The following is a 6,760-nucleotide window of genomic DNA, read 5'->3' as shown; positions in this document are numbered from 1 at the left end:
GGGAAAGCCATTGGGAAGATCAAGGCGTAGGTGGGTGGACAATATTAAAATGGATCTTAGAGAGATAGGATTGGATGCTTTGGATTGGATTGATCTGTCTTAGGATAGGGCTTGGTGGAGGGCTCTTTTGAACACGGTAATGAACCCTCGGGTTCTGTAAAATGCTTGGAAATTCTTGAGTAGCTGCAGAATTGGCGGCTCCTCCAGAAGGGCTCAGCTCCATGAGTAAGTAAGTAAGTAAGTAAGCAAGTGAGTAGATCCAAGATATTTTAATCCTCTCTTGTCTGCCTTATTCGCCCCCAAATAAAGAGAATTGTGCACATTTTTTTATTTAATTTTTACTCACATTCTTTCGGAGCGCTGGAGATCTTAAACAACAAATTTTCCCCCTACTTTCTGGTATGAAATTTTACTAAATAATATTTCGTTATGTGTTACTTGTTACTACACCCTCAGTGAAGCTGATATTTTTTATTGGAACTTCAGTAATTTCAGCTCTAATTTAGACTTAAAATTCTTATTGTGCACTGATGTCCCATGCAAATTTTTTTCTTCTTTCTTATGTGAAAATATGGACAGACAATGAAGGAGCCGTAGAAATAAACAACTACGTACAAGTCAAATATTTTGAAGCCTTAATCATGGAGTATATTATCAATCCGACCGACGCTGCTGTAACTAGTAGCGGCTTGCAATTTCGATCCATTAAGTGATGTAAAATATTAAATCATGAAGAATGTAAGATCTAAAATTTGTGATCACATTATATTAATAAAAGTATTGCGTTTTTGGGCATTATCCATCATCCTGTTTTTTTTACTAAAAGCACAACGTTTCGGAGACTGGATTCTGTCTCCGTCTGGTATATGCCCAGATGAGTAGGCCTTTATCTCAAGACGCGGAGACAGAATTCAGTCTCCGAAACGTTGTGTTTTCAGTAAAATACAGGATGATGGATAATGTCCAAAAACTCAATAAGTGAATGAAGTAGGTGCCAACAAAATGGTTTTTATCTTTCGTTATTTTACTTGAAGCTCTATTAGAACTGTATCACTTTACTTAAAATAGGGCTCACTGCAAAAAGCCTTGAAGCATAACTTGAATATGTAAAGTAAGTAAACTAAAGGTATCCCTGTAACAGGCCGTGGAGGTCCATATCTCTAGACAATCGGCTCAAAGGTGCCGGTAAGGCTGTCAGCCTCATGCGCCGGCGAATAGTTGTATGTACGTCACTGAAATCTCAAAATTGTCAGGTATATTTAAAACAGTTCTCGCTATAGTATACATTGAAGAAAATGCATTCAAATAAAAGTTAGCTATAGAGTTCATTATCCGTAGTGTGATTAGATTTACAACAAATGGACATTCAGATGAATGAGGTATCGCATTTAGTAAAAGAGTGTACCCAACAATTTTATCTTTATATCCCAACATCTTTCTCAAAGAGATTAAGTGAGCAGTTTCGTGTGGCCGTAAGGCTTTAGGCTTTTATTTGAAAGGTGCTCAGTTCCAATTTCGGCCTGAACACTAATTACACTGAGTTTTCCTCAGTTCCTCCCGAGAAATACTGGGTTAGTACCTCAAATTGGCTGCAGCCTGTTCTTTTCACATTGTTTCGAATTCATTGAACACAGTCTCATAATATTTGAAGATACGTAACAAGTGCATTTGAAAAGGTATCTTTAAATAAACGAAGAAACAATGAACCATACACAGTCGCGAGTTTTCACAGCAGTAAGGCAGTAAACTCGCATTCGGAAGGTTCTTTTCGAATCCCGATTGGAGACCTGAAAACCCGAGTTGTTCAGAAGTTTTCCTAGTTTATACAGGCACACAGTGAGATAGCCTCATGCAATGCTATATATTCTTTGCTTTCCGCCTTCCCTTCTGTACTAACACCTTCCTCTCCCATCCATCCCCGACTCACACTCCCCCATCTCCCTCCGGAATTCTACCACTACCGAATCTTACATATCTTAGAAATGTTTTCTGTTTCGTTGTCAGGCATCTTGTTTCCATAACGTTGGAAGCAAATGACATCATTCGAATGATTGGATAGAGCTTTAAAACCAAAGATGAACAAGTCACATGTTGTAGTACTTAACTTTCAAAATATTTTCTAACTTCCGTGTAAACAAACATGCACGCGGTTACACACAGACAGGTATAATATGATTTTGTATAAGCACACTTAGGTCCTCTCAGGTGCACTTTCTACATTAACACGTAAGCTCCTCTATTTCGTAACGTGAAGGCCGCTACCCAGGCGACTCCATGCCGCTTTATACCTCATGCACGACTTTGAAGTAAATAATATAGATCTCAGTGTTTCTGACCTTGATGTGTTTCCTGGAGATTCTTCTCAGTAAACCGTAAAGTACGGTATGAGAATAAGTAAATAAGTAAGTTACAAATGGATATAGATCTTAAACAAATAAGAGGACTGATTTGAAAAATGTTTTTATTTCTCAACATGATCTCCCTGTCCCTTGAAGCACTTGTCCTATCGTTTCACAATCCCCTGAAAACCAGCAGCATAAAGTTTTTTGGGCTGCTGTCGGAACCAGGCGGTGACTTCCCTACAGAAGGGTAACTATAGACACTATAGCCACTGCTATTGGTTGTTCACACGGCGTGGCCTACCTCATAATGCATGACAGGTTAGGTTTTCACAAAGACTGTGCATGATGGGTGCTGCACATGCTGACCCCACAACACAAAATGAAAGAATTGGTCCGACATTACAGCATCTCAATCGCTATCACGATGGACACGATATGCTAAACCGAATTGTCACAGGTGATGAGTCTTATTCCAAGTGACTTCCATTTATTCGGCCCTCTTAAACATCATCTTTCTGCTGAACATTTTCCCGACGATGAAGCAGTAGAAAGGGAAGTCACCGCCTGGTTCCGACAGCAGCCCAAAGAATTTTATGCTGCTGATTTTCAGGGGCTTGTGAAAGGGTGGGACAAGTGCCTCAATGTTCAGGGAGATTATGTTGAGAAATAAAAGCATTTTTCAAATCAGTACTCTTACATGTTTAAGTTCTATATCCATTTGTAACTTACTTATTGACTTACCTACTTATGTCACATGGCAACGCATTGCAAGTAGACATACGGTATCTATAAGTTACCTGCCTCCCATTGCTTGATCTGTCGGTGACAGCGCTAATGGCACTCGAGTTATCATGATAAAGAAGTATTCCTCAGGATGAAGGCATAAATAATTTTCCCTTTTAGTTCTACAAGAGGAAGCCTCTCGTAATTCTTGGGATAGTGAAACCAAGGAGGCCACGATGAGTAATGCTTGTAGTTCCATGAAGGATAACAACGTTGCGTATTGAAACTTAGAGGGCAAACATCACGAGAAATGTTCACTTTGAAAACCGAGAATGAAATGCGAAGATAACATTATGATGGATCGCAGGAATATAGGATGTGACGATGAAATATGTTCATGAACGTGTCCAATTACAGACTGCGGTATTAACAGCAGATAACCTTCGAGTTTTGCTATCATAACGTTAATAAATTTTATTTCTTAATTACAAGTGCACCACATTGAAGAATACTTTAATCAAGAACTATAAATCTTGGCGTTCCATACTACGCTTGTGGTCTATTCGTTTGTACGATGATCCATTTCTTGCAGAAAATATCGCGTGCTGTAGTTAAATTTAGGCTTTACGTGAAGTATGAAATTTAGTAGACAAACCTGCCAAACAATGTTTTTTGTACGTTCTCTGTAACAAATTTAATTGACATCTACTTGATAGGATTGCGTATGGAATAGATGGCAGTTGGAAAGTCATTGATTGATCGAAGAACAGCTATGACTTCAACATTATGCGTTAATACTGTCCACGTTCTCACAAAACAGCAGGTGAAATTGTGGTTTTGTATGGACCTATGTGAAATAATGTAACGGAAAATGGACGACTACATAGGATTACTGAAGAGAAGCAGCACTTTCCAAGTGTAATATGCTCTTAATGTTGCCAGGAATGTAATTGTGTAGCTCCAGATGAAATAAATGAAAAGGAAAAGAAAGTAAGGAAGCAACAGCAGATAAAACGTGAACTGAAGAATACATCTTTCTGAGATAAGACGCCATGTGCTATAAAAAGTTTCGCAAAAACGTACTACTTCCATCTTCAGCTTCGAAGTACAAGCCGAGCAAACAAGCAGTAAACAGGCTTACATTTCAACCTTGAAGGTGGAGAGAGTACGTTCTTCCGAAACGTCGGTACATTTCTACACTCTGACGAGGTAAAATCCCAAAAGAAAGTGCTCTTCAGAATCACCACCGTGAGAGGTTCAAATCGCTAAATGATATTTCTTATGATTAAGAATCCGTCTCTGTGCGCGCCTACACACACACACACACACACACACAGCTCACGACGCGTCCATTAAGCCAAACTTATTGCAGACCATTGCTCTCCCAGACAAGGACAGATGCTATACTCTTTTAGAAACTGAAATTATTTACTTTTATGCGTTCTTTGCACTTTGGTTTTGAAGTGAATGTATGGGGCGCGAGAAGTCACGTCCATCTATCAGCTTAACACTTCTTTCATTGATTGGTTAATTATCAGTTTATTTATCCATGTCATTCTAACTAGGAGTAGATAGGATTTGTACTGTCTAATGTGTTAGGAATAGGATAATGACTGCTAACTGGGAGAGTATTTCAAATACGGAGATGATTTCTTTTTCAAGAAGCCTCCAAAATGCACGTCTGCGTTGTTGCCGTCACGTCAGTCTGCTCAGTGTCGATGACTTGCTGAGAAACTTGGAAGGATGAAGAAGTCTCGTAAGGGGTTTACTCAAGTTCACAGCCCCCCCCCCCAAAATGTGGTCAGGGTAATGCGCACCAATATGAATTTATTGTTCAACTTTATGCGTTTTGTAGAAAATCAGTGTTCCCTAAGTTGAAACCGAATATAAAGCGTAGCTTTCGAAATGCTCCCCATACTTTTGGAGAAATTGTGAAAAGACCGCCTCTGTGGTCTAGTGGTCAGAGTTTCTGGCTACAGACCCAGAGATCCGGGTTCGATTCCCGGCGCTACCAGATTTTCTGAGAAGTGGGTTTGGAACGGGGTCCACTCAGCCTCGTAAGGATAATTGAGGAGCTATTTCAAGGAAATAGCTGCTCCGGTCTCCACATCCGAAATTAACGACCGTGGGGATTCGTTGCGCTGACCACGCGACACCCTCTATCAGCTAAAGTTGACACTAATTTCGCCGACAAACGGCGGTCGCTCGGTCGGTATAGTTCGCTTGCGGACTATTAACCTGTCTTCTTATTTAACTTTCTCGGAGCGCTCTAAAATTATATATGTTGTAGTAGTGCATCAACCTGTTGCTTTATTGTTCGCTCCATATTTTGGTCTTCGGTTCTTTTCCACGCAACATTTTCATTTATATCCTAGGTTCTGTGATTTGTTTGATCATTCACAACGTCAAGTATGCACATTTTAGCACTACGTTGGAACAACATTATACGGTTGGCCTACTATTAGCGTCTAAAAAGTAGGCGAATTAATACAATGTGTTATCTTGTCAAATTATTTTTTTCTCTGTTTGTAGGTTAAAACTATGTTCAAATTATAAGTGAAATCCTAATTAAAATTTGAATTAAGTTAAATTATTACAGTGAAATCCGAATTAAAATTTGAATTAAGTTAAATTATTACTTACTACTTACCTAGTGCCAAGGTTAGGAATCCATGCGGCTGTTTCTCCACTTCCCACGTGTCTTCATGTCGTGTGCTTAATTAAACCACGGCTTGTCGGAACCATAGAAATGAAGAGCCCCCATCACTTCCTCGCACTTTTCGCAGATAATCGTTCCATTGATCAAATGCTACATACTGAATCACGATTTCATTGAATTTGCTCGTTATAGACAATAGAAACCCTTCTCAGGAAAGGTCGATATTGCAATGGTGACTGAGTATATGTCAGCTGAAGCGTGATGGTCCATTCCAAAACAACAATGGTCTCCCTATGAGGGTGAGGTCAGAATAAGGGCAAAATTTCGGTTGATTTGCGAGGACTTCCCTGGAATGCCTCTCTAGTGCGATTGACATCTTCTTCAGAGGTCAATATCTTTCCAGGAGATCTAACACGCAACAGACGACCTGTAGTCCTCAGTTTGTTGTCCCAGAACCGAATGTTTTTCTGTGTAGGAGGTTGACATCCATATTGCATTCTAAAATGACGATGGACAACCGTAAGAGACTGCAACTCTGCTACCCACAACATGAATTTAAAATGTTCATGTGGTTTCGACATCGTTACTGAGCTCGCGCACAAGCCGGGCAAGAAAAAACTTTCAATGTTTTCCTTTCCCATGACATAAATCGGATACGTGTATGACAATTACTTTCCGAGGTTTTTATTTTTCTATTTTGGATAACTTTCATCGGGACATCTAGCTTCCAAGTGTACGTGTAAGTTGTGAACAAAGATATGGCGTTCAATACAAGTATGTCTGATGGAAACAGAATTTTCATTCAAGTTTACTCAATTTCAACTCTTCAGCTTTCCTAAACACTTATGAGTATGTCTTCTATGTATGTTATAGTTCAGTGTCCAGTGCAGTTGATTAATGGTACATTACATTGATGTAAATGAAATGTGAAATGCTGAGAAAGTTTTGCCTGATAGATGATTAAATTGATATTAGACGCGTTTTTAAAATCGGAGTAATAACCATTGCAATACAAGAGATTAGGGTAGCAAAATTA

This window comes from Cryptotermes secundus, unplaced genomic scaffold, assembly GCF_002891405.2.
Source record: "Cryptotermes secundus unplaced genomic scaffold, Csec_1.0 scaffold174, whole genome shotgun sequence".
Classification (NCBI taxonomy): domain Eukaryota; kingdom Metazoa; phylum Arthropoda; class Insecta; order Blattodea; family Kalotermitidae; genus Cryptotermes; species Cryptotermes secundus.
This window is presented reverse-complemented; position numbering follows the sequence as displayed.